We start from the raw sequence: 16,993 nt of genomic DNA on the forward strand, positions 1-16,993 counted from the left end.
AGCAGCAAGCAAAGTGTGCTTGTGCACCTTTAGTTTAAGCAGCCCTGCCTGTATGCATTCTAATGCATGGTGCTTCCACACACTCAACAGTTTAAAACTGCAGCCCGTTGAGCATATGGACAGTGCAATCTTTGAAAGGGTTTTCATCTGGCAACATCTTGGTGGAATGTGGCTCATCCCAGGAATAAAGCACACTGGGTTTTAAGTGCCTTCCTCCAAGTGCATGGGGAACAAGGGCTTTTTGAAGGAGTTATCACTAGAGTATTTTAACATGGGAAACAGCTGATTTAGCCCTTGCCTCATTGTCAGAAATCTTTACTTAAGGCTGAAAAGTAGCACAAGCATTGTTAGCCTGAGCCATTACAGTCTGGCAGACACAAGCAATGGTAAACAGGATTGTATAATGGTGTCAGCAGCGTTAGGAGTTAGCTGGCGCTACTCAGTCTATATTTAACTGTACAGTGAATTTGACTCTCTGATTAGGCTCTACTCCTGTATCCCAGCAAACAGCTGAAATATTGTCTCCTGCCTTAAATGAGAGGAGGATCAGGCTTTAAAGAAAGGGGCTCTTATTTTTTGCAAAGCTGTACTCAATGAGCATGTTTTGGAAATACATCAGCATGACCTTTCAGCAATGTGCCAAAAAATGGGAAAAAAAGGGAAAGACTTTGGGAACTGCCAACCAGGAAACATTGTTTTGTTTGTTTAAAAAAGAAAACCAGAAACCCGTCCAAGAATTTTTGTGTAAGTTAGAGGCTAAGTCACTCTCCTTTATAATCACTCATCTTTTTCTGGATACTGTATTTTCAGTGAGGGTAGATAAAAATCTGGCAACATGCTTATTGGCTCTCTGTTTGGATTCAGTCCCCTTGACACTCATCTGCCTCCATAAACTTTCATCTCCTAAACTCAAAGCAAGTTCACCCAGGAAAGGAAAAAGAGGGAAAGGGGCTGGGGTGAAGGCTGGTGAACGGCACAATAAAAATCCAAATTGCAGCTTTTGCCATTTCTCAATGAAGAAAACATTAGCAATGGCCAAGAAGTGCAATAAAATGCCATTAATCACCCAGCTTTTATTTCCTGTATGTGAGCCCTACATGAAGATGAATTTCTGGCAATTTCTAGATGCACACAGGTTTTGCAAGTGTGATTGTTTCTTCAGGTTGTGTTGCACTGAGTAATTTCAAAACATGCGCAGAGAGTGAATTGAAGAGAGACCAAAAGGTGAAAAGCTATATATACTACTCCTTCCCCCTGCTCCCTTCCCCCTGTGCCGGCTGTTTTGCAGTGTCAGCCTTCCATGCATCATCAGCTCTCTACAAGCGGTACAAACCCCCTCCCTAGAAGTCAGAGGCCTTGTGCAAAGCCATAGGATTTGGTTATCCCAAATGCACTCTGGTGCATTTCTTATTCTCCTCCTCCCCCCTGTTTACATTCCAGCTCATTTCTCATTTTCCATGGGAAAGAAAGAGATACTAGCAGGTATAACAAGGGGCCCTTAAATATTTCCTGATTCCTGCTTGCTAATGGGACCCTGAAACTGTGTTTTACAGAGGTTCTCACACAATGTACTTTTAGTAGCAGCATAACTTTTATTGAAGTTTTGTCAAAGTAGGGAAAAAAGTTAAAAATAAATTATAAATTCTTTTAATGCTAATTGCTAATGTAAAGTGGAGTAACTGCCATTTTATTAAACACAAGCAAGTCTGACTAAGCCAGTCTTAAAATTTTACTTGGAGCTTGGTAATTTTTCTTAGGTGACTATTCAAAGGATTTAGACCCCAATTTAATTCACTTTAAGGCTTATTTGAATTTCGTAAGTAATTAGAGATACTTTTCTTCAGGTTAAACATACTTGATGTCACAGAACAATAACAAAATCCCCAACAATCAATGTTTAAATGGGACACACCAAAACAGCCCCCAACATTTTGTGCCCCCTCTAGCTTCACCAGTTGGCTAGTAAGCACCGAGCCAAATTCTGCCTTAGTGACACATATGCAGCCAGCCTCCCCCTGACATTAATGAGAGTTCTGTGCCTACGTCTAAGGGCAGAATTTGACCCATTTTTTCCCAGGGTGGTAAGGGGCTCAGATGCATCTTCCTTCTCCTATTTTGCGCTGCTGATGGATGAGTGCAGCACACCAGCACAAACAATCGTGGTATAGATCCTAAACATAAATGCGATGTTAATTTCAAGGTCTATTAGCAACACCACGAAAAAAAAAAATAAATGTTTGACAGGACAAAATCTGCAGGGGAAAAGAAAACATTACTCTCAAGCTTCAGGGAGGTTATTATTACAAACAATGGAGAATCGATAAATTATATTTAACACTATTAAAGGCAGTTGACAGTGTTCCTTTGAGCGAGCACACCGAGGTCCTGAACACTGTGTGACTGCTGCCCAGAGTGCCCAGAGCTTTCTAACTCACCATCGGGTCACGCTGGCAGCACTCTGCACAGCGTTTGTGGAAGAGCTGCTGGCAAGTGTGCTGTGCTGGGCACGCACACAGACAGACACACAGACACACACACACACACACACAGACACAGACACACACACACATCAATAAATTGAAACACAGTCTTTCCCTGCCTCAGCCCCCCCCCCTCCCCCTCCCGAGCTTGTTTTGCTTTATTTCTGAGTTGGTGAAGTGGGCTGCTGTGCACTCTCAGGGTTGTTTTTTGTTTCATTTGAAAGCAAGTGGAAAGGCAAAAGCAAACAGGGCTTTGGCTACGAAAGGATGACCTTCCTTGTAAAGAATTTAAGTCTTTTTAACTTCAGAGGGGAATGAGGCAGGAATGCTGTTTGTATCTGAACACTAACATGGTGAAGGGGAGTGGGGGGAGGGAAGAGGCATCTTCCTCCTATCACTTCGGTGCTTTCAAAGATCCCCATTTCCCAGAAGTACTTCTGTAGCGGGCTAATATAATTATTAGCAGCTGTTAAAACAAACAACAAACAAAAACCAAGAAGCGCAGGCCCGGACTGGCATGTCTGCACACGCCTGAGCGCTCTGACACTGCAAACTCCGCACAGGCCCCTTCCTTTCCCCGCCGCCCGCCTGCCTGTGGGCCTGCTGCGGCCCGGCCGCCCAACAGCGGGGCCACAACTGCGGCCAGAGGCGCTCATTTTCACCCATTTACCTTCATTTTCACCCATTCACCTTCATTTTCACCCATTCACGTTATGAATGCCGAGCACCCCTCCTCTGATGAGCGCAACATTCATTCTTTCGCTTCTCGGACGCGCTCTCCCATGAACAAAAGGCAGGAGAGATGACTTACTCGAGATTTAGAGAAACGCCGGGGGAGCAAATGAAGCAACAGAAGGGACAAATGCAAAAAGTTCCACGTTTTTAAAGAAGAACATGGGGATCGGGGGAGAAAGAGGTTAAAGGATTGTTTGCTCTGGTGGCTTTGAAAATGTGACAAGTGGTAGGATTTCTGATCACATCTTTTGTTGTCATGTGGCTCCTTCCTGGGACTGCGGAGGGGGGAGTGTTTTGGGGGGGATGCAGATCTTTCTCTCTTTCCCTTTTTAACAAGAGCCTTCAGGGCCTTGAATTCTGGCTAAAAGTTTATAAACATGATCCTGGGAATCTGTAAAATCCAAAAGCAAATAAAAGCATTCCCATGCGAATTGTTTATTAAAATCACATGATTTTTAAGTAGCTCTCACGATTCCTTGGGCCAGTTTCACGATTCCGAATGCTCAAGGCCGGCAGTATAAATTCTACCTGCTCCCTGGGACTACTTTTTGTGATTAGCCGGCTCTAGGCAGCTGCTTGGCCTGCAAATTCCTGTTCAGAATCCTCCATTCATTTATTAACAAGGCAGAGGGGCACAGGTAGAGTGTCAGCCCCATGAATATGAATGCCCTGCTCGACCGATCCGAGTGGCAGGCACCAAAGCAGCGACTCACAGCAATTTGAAACGTGACTGCCTCCACCAGTGCGCACCCTCCCTCTCTCGCTGCCTCCCTGCTCCGAGGATCCCATGTCCGGAACAGCGATCCGCTGTGTTAGTGCAGAGCCGCCCTTGATTTCGGCTGTTTCAGCCCTCAGCAGCGGCCGGGGCTGGGCTGTGCTGCCGGAGCTCCAGGGGAAGGCAGGCAACATCTGGCCCCGGGGCAGGGCGGGCAGCAGGGTTTGAAACCGCTGTAGCAGAATACACCGGCTCCCATCCCCGAGTCTGCAGCTAAAATGAAATGCAAAATGGCACATATCGCATGCATGTCCCCTTTGTCTGGGAGGGAGAGACTTCTCTCTTTAAAGGGGCAGCACGCAAAAGCAGCGAGATTTCTGACGCTGCTAAGCTTCCTGGAAGCTTTCCAGGCTGGATAATAATTGGCAAATGTCAAAGTCTTAAACAATATTTAGCGGTAGTTAAAAATGTGACTAAACTCCGAAGGTTGGTATTAAATCCAGACAAATCCCTTTAATATACTGGGCCAGACCTCCTGTAAGTATTTATAAAACTTTGCAGCTTGGACCCCTCTCCACTGATAATGACGGTCAGTCTTGTTATCATGGACCTCTTCCTTTGTCCTTCCCTTGCCTGCCAGGCAAAGAAGCTCTGCCGCTTACATTTTCTTCTTGACCCTCCTTGTCCTTTTCTCAAGTGCCTCTTATGCTGGTTAGATAAAAGGTAGCAGTGTTCTAAAACGCTGCCTCTGTAGTTTTGCTATGTAAAATGACATTCATTCTGAAGAGTGGTAAGAAAATAATGATCTCATTAGAAGAGAGTTTAGCTGTGTAGTGGTTCCTCTCTGTAGTGGAGATTAAATAGCAGCTAACTACAAACAATAGTCATTTAAACAAAGAGCCGGCATCAAAGTTATTATCTTTCTTTCTGCCCTTCAAGAACATCATCAGAAATTGATCCTTTCACCACTGCACATTTTCATCAAAGGTTCTGAATTTTAAGCTTGAAACACTAATTGTTTAGTGCATGCGTGCATGTGTCTGTGTATGTTCTAAACTGGTTTCTCGGGTTGGTGTTTTTAACTAATTATTGGTGACATTTCACTTTTGTGGCCATGAACTTTTTCCATTGTTGTTTTTTTTTTCTTTCTTCTCAGAAGGATAAAATACAAATCCTGTCTCAGAATACAATTCCTCTCTCAAAAAAACAGAGGTGAAGTGGCAGAAATAAAGGAAATAATAGTGCAAAGAGCTTTCTTCTGTGTATGAGGAATGGTTGGAGTGCATGGTCACTGCACATTTGGGAAATGGAATAAAAGAGATGGTTTAGAGCTGCAGATGCTGCTTGGACTGTAATCACAATAAGAGAAGGTTGGGAATGATGAACCTGGGCTTTCCAGTTTCGTGCTGCGTCTAGGAGAATGTTAGAGTGGAATTGCAAGACAAGAAACAAGGAAGCCTTGAAAATAAACAGGCACCCCTCTCTCCTCTGACCCAGCACCTTCCACCTCCTCAGGTGATGGTAAATAATTTGTTTCCTTTCTGAAATGAGGACCTGCTTTCCTTGGTTGATGCCTGCTCACAGCAGCGCGTCCGCTCTCAGCACTCATGCGGCTTTTGAGCTGTGGAAGGGGAGAGGCATGAAAAGCAAACCATCTTAAAACTGGAGCTGTCTGGTTGCTGCTCATGCTGTTGCAATTGGTGCCATGCAACACCAGTGAGGGCCCTGCGTTTCAGGGATGTCAACAAGCAAAGGAGTGGTGTATGATGATGATTGTGATGCTGGTTCATATATGCATGGAAGAAAAAAATTTTGAATTTTCTTCAAATTTTTTTCTTTGTGGTTGACTCAAATTCAAGCATACATTCTACATCAGTTAGGAAACAGCTTGTGAGAAAATTACGCTTGCTGTAGTGCATGAAAATGCTTCATTTTTCTAAACATCTTTCTTCAATGTGAAGAACCAGATTCATGAAAGACCCAAAATACACTGTTTTTCTAAGGGCAGATGCATGCAGTCACCTACATTTATCATGACCTCCAAATGCCTGTTATATCTCTGGGAAATTTGAAAGAAAAATGTCAGGCTTTTTGTTTGAGAATTCCTGTGAAAAGTGATAACTGAAGCAATAGCTTGGGTAAAGCCTCAGACTAGTTGGGATTGGTCTCATCTGAACTGATTTCTTTCTGGAACAATTCTCTTTGCTGTGAAAAACATTGTAAAGTATATTCTTTCTTATTACTTTCTTAAGTATTTTTCTTTCCTTGAAAGGACATTTTTATTGAAAGAGACTTTTTTTGTCTTTTAAATGAAAAATATTCTGACCAAGTCAGCTAGGGTTATAAAAGTGCCCAAATACTAGCGAGTCTAAATTTCTGCCCTCTGATCTGGAGAAGTTACTGAATGCATAATGTTGAAGAACAGCAAAAAGGGAAGAAGTATTATAAAAGATAATAGCAGTGACTTCTACTACCCACATCCAATCGAGAAAGAAGTTATCTAAGGACATTGTAGCACTCATAGAAGCAGCTAAAAAGAAAGCAGGAAGAAAGAGAAAACAAATTATGATTAAATGGCGAAGTTCAAAATGCTGTTTGAGGTAAGCAAGATCCTCTGGAAAATGGAGAGAGAGCAGGAATGAAGCCAAAAGTAAAGAGTGCAAACTATGATAAGAAAAAGGAAGATGAAAATTCTGAAGAATGGCAATTATTTGATACTAAGGGTTATTTAAATATGTGAGATACTGTAAGCCCATCTGTCCACAGGATTTCAAGGATGCAAGGAAAGCAATTAAGGGGAACAGGGTTCTTCCAGAGAGTTTTGACAACTCCTTTGATTGCCAGCGGGGTAGATGGTACAGAGGAATTCAGTGAATTTGTGGAAGAGTCAAATTAGTTACACATTGGTCCTGTGCAACAGTGCACAAAAGCATTGCCTTGCAATGCCAGGCCGTCTGTGCGACCTACCTGGGGTTGTGGCTGGAAACACTTCTTCCAGAACTGGTGACAACCTGCAGGATGGGGACTTGCGTGGATGGGCTGAATCCGTGGGAGCTGCCTCTGCTATTTCCGAAAGCTTTTTTCACGCTGTTACCAGCCTCTGGTAGTTCAGCTCTACTGCTTGCCCTGTCTCTCTGGGGAGCAAAGCAGTCAGGACAGCACTGGCTAATGAACGGAGCACAGCAGCAGGAGGTCTTCCACCCTGGTTTATTCATTGTGGCCCCAGGTTTTACTTAGCAAAACTCCCTCACTCACAAAACAAGTTTAATGCTGTCTCTGATACTGTGTATGGCTACTGTACCTTGACTTTCAATTACATTAAATCCTATTATAATCACTTTCTTTATAACAAATCCTCTTTAACACCTGAAAAGCTCAGTTCCCATGGGTGCAGTGCTGTGTTCTTGAAATAAAAAACAGTGGAATTCTAATGGAAATGCATTAACTGGGAGAATACTTTGAAAATGTGCCTGGCATGAAAGGCCTTCAGCACGCAGCTTACATTCAAATAGCAGAGGAGAAAAAAAATTTCCAGTGCCTAGCACTTGTATACCAGCTGCCTTAAGATAGAGTGTCTGAATCACTGTGTTATCACAGTAAAACATCTTGTATGGAAAATCATCACTATCCAAAGACAGGTCAAGTACAGGTTATCTAAGTACTGTTATTATAGAACTGAATGTTTTCCATCAAAACAGGAGCAAGAATTTGAAGAGATTTACAGTGATGGCCAAGAGACTCAGTGGCATAGTTGATAAACCATGGAGCTTCTTTGTGATTTTTTTTTATTTGTTGTTGCTGCTTTTTTTTTCCTGGCTGGTAGAAAGGCACCAAAAGTAGTATGCCACTATTTGTTAACAGTTATTTTCAGGGTTCTACCCTTCCTGGAAAAATAAAAGATTTTGTGCATGAATCACATGATATTTGGTTTTTCTTATATAAAAATTTCCCTGCTGATTTCTGTTAAAATGAGAAATAATGACTCAGTTGCACTTTATTGGGACAGAGAGAGAGAGAGAGAGAGAGAGAGAAAGAGAGGGGAAGAATATTTCTAATACAGATGCAAATCTTGTACCTCCATCCAAACAACTGGGTCTTTCTCAATGCGTTTTACATACAGCTTGAAAAGGAAATGCTCACTCAGGGGTTCTAGAGGATAGCAGGTAAAATGAATGACATGAATAATTCATGCCTTTAGGGTACCATATGAATCTTGGTGTGTTTCCCATGCTAGTTGAGTTTGCTGAGGGAACCTGAAAGCCTGAGCTACACCTTTATGCTTACAAACTACGTGTGGGGTTCCCTCACGCACTGGTTGAACACTGAAGAATAGATAACACTTTTGCATACGGTTTTTAGCAGTAGAAAAATCCTCAACCCTGATCTTATTCTGTCTGGGTACTGGTTCTTGCCTTTGCTTTCTTGGCACTACCCCTAAGTGCGGAATACACTGCAGACACAGTTTGTAGTAAATGCTTTCTTGTGTAGATCTTGCTTGTAAAATAATTTAACTTACACTTTAACTTACATGACCCCTCTTGGTATGTACATACCTTCTTTAAAAGTCACCAAATTTGGTTGCGTTCCAACCAAATTTCTGTCAGTGGTACTGGTAAATGCCATGCCGAACTAGGAGGACTACTCACGTGTCCTTCTAGACCACATCAGCAACAAAAAAATGAAATAATTATCACACTTTTCCAGTGTAGGCAGCTGCCTTCAGACCTAGAGCTCTGTGTTGGTGATAGTTGGGCCCCATATCAGCTTATGATGACACTAAACCTGCACCCTGAGGGACTGGAGTCTGTCATTAAGTATGTGCTCGCATTTCTCCTTTTTTTTTCAAGCTAGGGACACAATAGTGTATGCAGGCATGTTCTGCTGCTAGAGTATGGTAAAATGTGATGGCTTTGTTGAATGGCGAATGTGCACTGACATAAGGCAATACTCTCTTCCAAAGGAAAAGGAAAAAAAAAACCCATTATTTTTTTCTGCATAGAAATCTTTTTATAGATTATTGTGTGTATAATTCTGCGGAAGTAGCATACTTCTTGCAAAGTGGAGCTAAAAAATTGTCTGAATTTTGTGGAAAGGTTATGTAACTGTACTCTTTCTTTAAATAGTACTTTTTATTCATACTGCTTACTCTCTCATCAGTAGGAAAAAAAAAATATTTTCCTAGCACAATAGGTAATTTCCAAAGGACTGTAATTAGTTCATGAAAACTCTGCCTTTTGTCATATCTCCTCAGCTGAAATGGAAAAAAGGATGGACCTTTTTCTTTGTTAAAACAAAAACATAGCATATGAGGTAAGGGAGCCTAAAGGAATCATATGACAATTTATGTCTTAGGTCTACAGAAAATGATATTGCAGCAGTACTGTAGATTCATGACTTCTCACTTTGATTGCCAACTTTTGGAAAACCTAGAAGTGGCAACTGTCATCTATTTCTTTGCTCATCTCTCCTGAGAGAGAGCCTGGAGCCTTATGAAAAAGAGGTATAGTTCAAGTGCTAATGGGGAGATAAGAAGGAAGCTATAAAAGCCCTAATACAACAAGGTGACTCTAGCACAGTAACACTTTTGGTCTCTGAGGATCACCTGCATTCACCATAATTTTTTGGTCCCAAACAGGGGAAAAGGGGTGCTAACAGAAGGAAAAAGACTGCCATAGATTTGGGTAAAATTAAAGAAGAGAGATGAAGAAAGAAGAGAAAAGGCAAACATTGATGGCAGTGGATAATAAAGAATGGCACCTAAAAAGAATGGTCTGGCAGAAAGAATATTTAAAAAAATAAAGGTAATAATTTCATTTTGGGTGATGCTTTTTAACACTGTAAAAAGATCATAAATTTTAGCAATAGTCAAAGACAAGAAGAAAATAAAGAAATTATGGGAATAAGAATAACTGAAATCTTCTCACCCTCTCATGTTCATCTTTCTTCTATGTTCTTATTGTGAAGCACTGCCAATAAGTGATTTATTTTTTAATAACAAACACATGATGCAACCATTTCTGCTGCATCCCCTAGATTATGGTCATGGATGAAGAAGGGAGAAATATCTTCTGAACAAAGTTTCTTATTTACATAAAGATATAGCTAATCCTAAAATCATAAAAAATGATACTGTAAATAAATTTTGGGCCTATAAATAGAACTCAATTTTAAAGGGCTTACTTAAATAGGCTCAAACCACAAAATAGAAGTTTATTGAAATATGGTTTTAAATAGAAGTTTATTTGAGTAGGCACAAGCCATAAATTTCAAATACAGATTTAGAAACCCCCAAATTTTAGGAGTGTTTGGAGCTATGGTTTTTGTTCCATCCCATTATAATGGAGGTTACTTTTCATTTTAGATTAGGGTTCACATTTCATATGCATCCAAAATCTGGAGCTTGATTATGTGCTCTGCTTAAAAACTATAACTAAAGAATGAACAAGGACCTCTTTATTTTTGCCAGTTGTATTCTAGTCAAGTACTATGATTTTCTTTTGTAGTTCTGTTGCTCTGTAACAACCATTTTTAACCTGAGGTTTTCCAATAAGCATAAAGACATTGACCATTAAGTTAATGAAATTAGTGAAGGTAGGGAAACTATAAAATACATTATAAGGTGTTACTAAACATGCATCTAAGGAGATTGGGAATACTATATGGTTTATTACTTGAGAAGCAGCATGGGATATTGTAACTAAAATCTGCTTCATAATTCATGTACACAAGAGGATAGACTTAGGGTTGCAAATGGTGAAACTCAGCATAAATGTAATGGAACTACGCCAGTTTATAACAGGAGGCTCTCTGCATCTCAGAAGGGTTGACTTTTGCTTCTGAAAAGAATTATCAATGCAGTGACGGTGTCTCCCACTGCAGCTGGCACGGAGGGGCAAGGTGGCAAAAAGCTGGTGTTGCCCTTGATGGGAGCTGGCTCTGACTGCAAGCAGTGGCCATGCTTTGACTAAAGGCTTGTCCCTGTGGGGCTAGAGAAGAAGAGATGGGGTTTGATATTCCCTGAAGTAGGAAAGGCAAGAAAGATGCTGCAAGATAAGCACGTTGCCAAAACGGCAGCACCCAACATTGGTCTGCCTGTTTTCTCTGCTGGGAAGATGGGCACAGGGAAAAATGTTTGTGTAAGGGGGGCAAGGTAAATATAGCAGTAAATGGCAAAGCGATGAGTGACTGAAGCTTTTTGGTAGGGCTCCTGGCTAAATCTGATGAGTCATTATGCTTTGGGGAAGGAGAATAGCCCGTGTGAAATACAGGATCACGTTCACAGGGAGCTGCATCTTTCCTGCTGCAAAACTGCTGCTCCTGTGGCAGGTAAAGAGATGCCTCTTAAGAAATGACACCAGGTTGCTTGACATATCTGCTCTTTGGACTCAGTTCTGGTTTTCAGCAGCAAAGTGTGCTACAGGGTCCTTAAGTGAAAGCCTGACCGTGGTGAAACCCGTGAGTTTTTTTGTTATGACCTGCAGTGTAGCAGGGATTTTAGCCTTAGGTCAAATCTGCTCTGAAAAAGTCATGTGAAAAAAAAAAAAAAGTCTAGGTCTTCTGAGACGGGAAGTGCTTAAAATTCCCTTACTAAGATTGTGCTATTCTGCCCTTTGAATACTTTGCTTATGCCTTTGTAGGTGGCCTGACTGCACATAAGAGTTGGAAATTAGAGTGGAGGGCAGTCAGTATTAGCAGGTATTTGTTGATTATAACAGAATAAGCTAAGGGAAATACAGAAAAATGTCTTAATTTATCTCTAACTACATGGCCATCCTTACTCTGACTTCTCATAGACTCCTTGAAATTTTACTCGTGTGATTCAGTATTTAGCCATGTCTGCCTTCCAGTCAAGAAGAGTAAAAAGATCTTTTGCTTACCATTCCATTAATTCTTTAACACCTGCTCAAATGCATGCTTCTCCAGGCTGTAGCATGCTCAGAGATGTGAGCCTGCAAGATAAATACTAGCTAATACACTGGAAATAATGCAGTATCTCTGTGGAAGCAGAATTAAGTACTTTATTTTGGCTGGGTATATGGTGAGGCTGGTAGGAAGAATAAAAGAAGAAGAAGAAAAAAAAGGGATTGCAGAACCATGATACAGTGTTTTAGAAATTTTATAAACCTTCTTGTGTAGCTTCTGTAGGGCTGCTGTAGACCTAAAGGAAGCTCAGTTCAATTAATACAGGGCAGACAAACCTTTTCAAACAGCAGATAGCCTTTGAGTTTCAAAAATGTATCTTATGCTTTTGGCAAAGGTTGATGAGTCATATATATTCCTTGTGTGTTCAACATGAGGATCAGGCTAAAATTAACCCCATTTTGAGGCAGAAGGTAGGCAACTTGACACTGTGATCCATTATGCTAAAGAGAAATGTTTCTGTCTAAACCCAGAGGTAAACTGCACAGACAAGGAGTCATTGAAATGAATTATGTGGCCAATCTTGTTAGGCCTAGGTCAGAAGCAGAGCTATCTCTCTATTTCTGTTCTTCTACCTCCTAAGTACATTTAGCCTTTACACTATTAGACTTCCCTGGGCCCTTTTTTAAAATGTCACCTGCTCCACAAATTCCAGCATTTTGTATTTTTAGATGCTGGGGTCAGGATGAGTGCAAAAATAATGACATTTCTGCCCTTACAAGTAATTCCTTCATTTTATTGCTTGTAGGAATGAGCCATTATACAGAGTGAAGGAAAACTGCTTAACCATTTTAACCTCTCACAGTCTGAGAGAGAAATTACAAAGAAAAGGAGCCTCTTCCTAACCCAGTAACCTTCCTTGTACCTACCACCATCATGAAGAAGTCCATTCCTGGTGTGCTTTTGAAGCTGCTTGCATGGTGGACAATGGGGGAGTGTATTGTAAGGCATTTTGTCCCTTTAACCATTCTGGAAAGCAGATTTGCCAGAAACCCAGCTGATCTGATACTCTCATTTCTCCATTCACTTTTTTTTTTTTTTTTTAAAATTTCATTTAGCTTTTACTATTTTTCCCTCCCAGAGCAAGGTCAAATGCTTGTTCTAGGCTCTCTTTCTGACTTTGAATTAAGATCTTTTTCTCCCCCTCTGCCCCCCTTAATGTGCAAGGCTATGTCACCGCTCCTGAACAAGGAAGTGAAGCTGTTTTATGTGGAATCAATTATCACTGGCAGAGCCCAACACGCCATTTTCAAATGGAAAGATCTGGCTTAAAATTATTTTCTTCCAAGACAAGTCTGTCTGCTGAGTCCACAGTAATTCCCATTTTATGTGGGTGGGATATTTTCTCATACGAACTTCAACTTTCAAAACATAAATTAAAAAAAACCCATAACAACCCATTTTTTACTTTTTAACTAGAAGGTCCATTATATCTGAGACCTTGCCATAAGTGTGATAAGAGCTTCTGAGTGTTGCTGTATTTTAAGGTTTGGATCAGAAATACTGGTCTTTGGTGCTTAATTGTCTCAAAATGGTGTTTTATGTTCCTGCCTTTAGCTGGCTGAGTTTGCTTCGAAATACGAAGAGCAAGACTATCAAAGGGAAAAGACAATCTCACAGAGGTATTCTCAGAAACAGTGTATTAAACTGGGTCTTCTGGGAATACATTTTTAAAAAAGGATCCCATTTACCATAAGGCTGCCTTGCAGTGGTTAGCCTGGTGTAGTTTTCCTCAGGGGAATACATTCAAGTGTGTGGTGGTGGGGTAAAGAAAAGCATGTGTTTTTTATTAAGAACTTTTAGCCCTTCACCATTTCTGTAAGGAAACACCACCACAGATGATAACTGAGCAAAGGAAAGATCGTATTTTAAGTGAATTCCTATGCAATCAGTGATGATTTTTCATGCCTTTTCATCACTTTTATTAGTATTTTAAAGGAGCAATAAAGAATACATAGCTATTAAACCCATGAAACCCTCCACAAACCCTCCAGTGCAAAAAAAAGAAAGAAAAACAATCTAAACCATTCATTATAATTTCAGCGTTTGTTAAAAACATGATTTAAAAATAGAAAGGAAGGAGAAATTTCGTGTTGATCTATATTTAGTGTAATCAGGCTTTTGAATGAAGTTTTGAGGCTCATATTTTCATAATTGTGTGTGTGCAACTGATTGGAATTTTATGGCAGGCGAGCTTTCCTTGAGGGAGGGAGATAGATTACTGAGTCAATATTTGAGGGCTCTTTTGTTTTGCTTTGTTTTAATGTTATTAGAAAGTCTGGGTGGCAGCCATGATAAGTGCTTTACAGCTCACAGATTATTAAAAAAAAAGAAAGATCTAATTATTAAAAAAAAAAAATAAAAAAAGCAATCAATTGGTTGCACATGGCCAGTACAGGAGAGCAGTGGTTTAAAATATTTGTCGTGTGTGCTTTATATCCATAGAAATACCTTATGAAGCTGTACTAATGATCAGGATGATTTACTTGAGAAGAGACTTCTGGATCAAGTTAGTTTGTATTAGAAATTCAGACTTCATTTGAATGCTACCAGTGAGGCCTTTACTGAAATGAAGAGGCAGGGGAAGAAGGGTGTTGTTCTGTCTGCTAAATATTAATAAACAACGAAGTAGAAAGTTTTGCTCAACACAAAAGCTTTTAAAGTATACTTCTCCTGTGCTAAAAACATCCTTGGTATCTCAACAGCTTTGAGTAATTCTTAAGAATCTATTGAAAAAAAAGTATATCTTTATATATCATTACCCACTTCTATCCATGTATAAGAAAGTTTATTTCAGCAGGATGCAGGTGACCCTGAGACCACTACTGCCTACATACAATATTTTCAGAATTCTGGGAAACACATTAAGAAGTTACACTTCTGGAAACAATACTTCTCTGTCAAATCTCATAACGCAATACAAACCAGAGAGATTCCATAAACTTTGCAAGTTTTGTACAGCCATGTTTCTTGAAAAATGCACTCTCCTTTTGCCCTTGGCTCTGAGTAAACTTTTGGACTTGCCTTTTGCCATGCATTTGGAATAAAATGAATCCTTCAGCTTAATGAGATATTGTCAATTAAAGAAGCTGAGAGGCCAGATTTTATTCTTTTTTATTTCTTCTAAAATGCTTTAGAGAACCAAACATTAATTAAAGTATGTAGGTACACACGTGTGCCCACATATACACACACACATATGCAGATGGAGTCTTAAATGGAGCAGCATTTTATCTCCTAAAATTTCAACTAAGTATTTTTTTTAATACATATAAAATGAAGCCAACAACTATTTGAAAAACTTGACTTGAAATGTTGTGTTTGATTTTTTTTCGGTGTTGCCAGCCCTCTGTGTTTCCTGGAGCTGTGTAATCTCACTAGAGAAAAGATAAAGGATGTACAAACTGCAATTCATAAGTATGAAGTAACCTAAATCAATCGCTGCTTTAAGAAAAGTAGCCTTATTACCTTGTTGTTTCTCTGTCAGCTTATACAGAACAATTTTGTGCCAGACTGAGTACTGGATAATTTGTGTTAAAAAAAGTTGTAGAGTCATAATTTCTGGTTTATTCTCACATTAGTTTAGCCTAATAATAATAATAATAATAATAATAATAATAATAATAATAATAAATAATATCAACACTATCTAGCTCTTTTCTGAATCTTTAATTGAGGGGTCTGAGAGAGCATAGAAAATAAGGAAATACAGGAAAAAAAGAAGAAAAAAAATGTTAAGTATGTGTTTTCCTGATTTTAAAGTTGGGAAGCAGAGGCAAAGTAGAGAAAAGTGATTTTCTCAGTGTCACCTGTGAGGCCAGAGGCAGAAAGGGGGACAAAATCCCGATTTGCCAAGAACCAATATGACATGGTATCCACTTTCTCCCTTATCATGGGTGATATCACAAACGCTCTTCCTCAGGCTACTTGTCTACCAAGCATGCACAAGAATGATTTTTCTCTTGTTTATTATGACTGAATCTATTTTTTCCCCTAAAACTAAGCACAAGAGACCCATGCTAAATTTCACATCTCAGAATCAGACATTTTTGCAGGACCTGTGTTACCACCTTTTTTTATTTTTACAATGAGACTATATCCTTCGTTCTTCCATTCCTCATAAAACTGACAAAATCATTTCCATCAGGATTTCTTTCTAAGAATCACCCCAGGCACAATATAATAATGAAAAATTGAAAATAGTCGTAAGACTGAACGTTTGGAGAAATCATATCCATGATAATGGTGTCTTAAATGCAACATATTTTGTTTGGGGACACTTAGGAAGGCAGTCATATTCATGGCCATGGGCAGTGTTTGGGACACCCTACAATATTCCCTGTGTTCAAGGTGTGGCTGGCTGAGTTTTGCCCTCCAATAACAGAATGTTTCTTCTGGACTTATTTCTTGATAGCTGCCCTACATCTCATGGTAAAGGACTACATGTATTAAAAGCTGAAAATATATAGGTGAACACAACTTTAATTTCAGTGAGTCAGGTGGCAGATCACTTGAGAATTAGGCTGAGATGGTAACTGCTACCATTAAACCAGACTTTCGGAGGTAATAATGATCCAGCAATAAAGTGCTGACTGTAATAAGAAAAACCCAAAAAATAAGCCCAAACAAGTAAAAAACTCTATGTCTCTTACGTCTTTCAAAGGTCCATGTGGTTTTCTTTGTCAGATATCTGTAAAATAGAGCAGATATGGCATGATGTCTTGGCAGCAAGCTTTGGTGTGGTCCGGGGAAAATGGAACTGAAATTTTGGCATCAAAGATGTTTTGTGTGCATAGTGGAAGAGCTTGCTTTCACCTCTTCAGCTTTTGAAGATGACTGGAAGAGTGAGAAGGTTACAAAAATTGCACCTGATTTTCTCTGGCTGTGAAGCAACAGGGGGAGATCTGGACTTGGTGTCTTGTATCTTCATATTTTTCTTATGTTTTTCACAGGAGATTCAGCTCCAGTGGTGTCATCCCCTGGCTTAGTGATGACTTGGCAGTCATCTGACTTGTTACATTATAAAATTCATTGTCCTTACAGCCATATCCTGCCATGGAGTTGCATGCTTCTGACTTCAGTGGGAATTTTGTATATGAAACAGTGACTGGATATGCCTTTAAAATAGCATGTAGTGACATTA

General features: G+C 39.9%; 2 long non-coding RNA genes across 3 annotated transcripts in view; both read left to right on the forward strand.

Moving 5' to 3' along the window:
• The window catches only part of LOC117243662, a 62,950-nt gene that overhangs the window by 18,635 nt on the left and 27,322 nt on the right, over nt 1-16,993 (forward strand). Inside the window, exon 1 of one of the 2 annotated variants that reach the window (XR_001520482.3) lies at nt 2,819-4,467. The exons of the other annotated variant lie outside the window; for it this stretch is intronic. This is a non-coding gene — a long non-coding RNA (uncharacterized LOC117243662). Of the gene's footprint in view, nt 1-2,818; nt 4,468-16,993 lie in introns of those variants that run through there. 2 annotated transcript variants of the gene reach the window in all.
• On the forward strand, nt 4,463-7,843 carry LOC107201917. The gene is made up of 2 exons (XR_004496389.1): nt 4,463-4,519; nt 5,087-7,843. It is a non-coding gene; the product is annotated as an uncharacterized LOC107201917 (long non-coding RNA).

The sequence above is a fragment of the Parus major genome, chromosome 3 (assembly GCF_001522545.3).
Source record: "Parus major isolate Abel chromosome 3, Parus_major1.1, whole genome shotgun sequence".
In the NCBI taxonomy this organism is placed as follows: Eukaryota; Metazoa; Chordata; class Aves; order Passeriformes; family Paridae; genus Parus; species Parus major.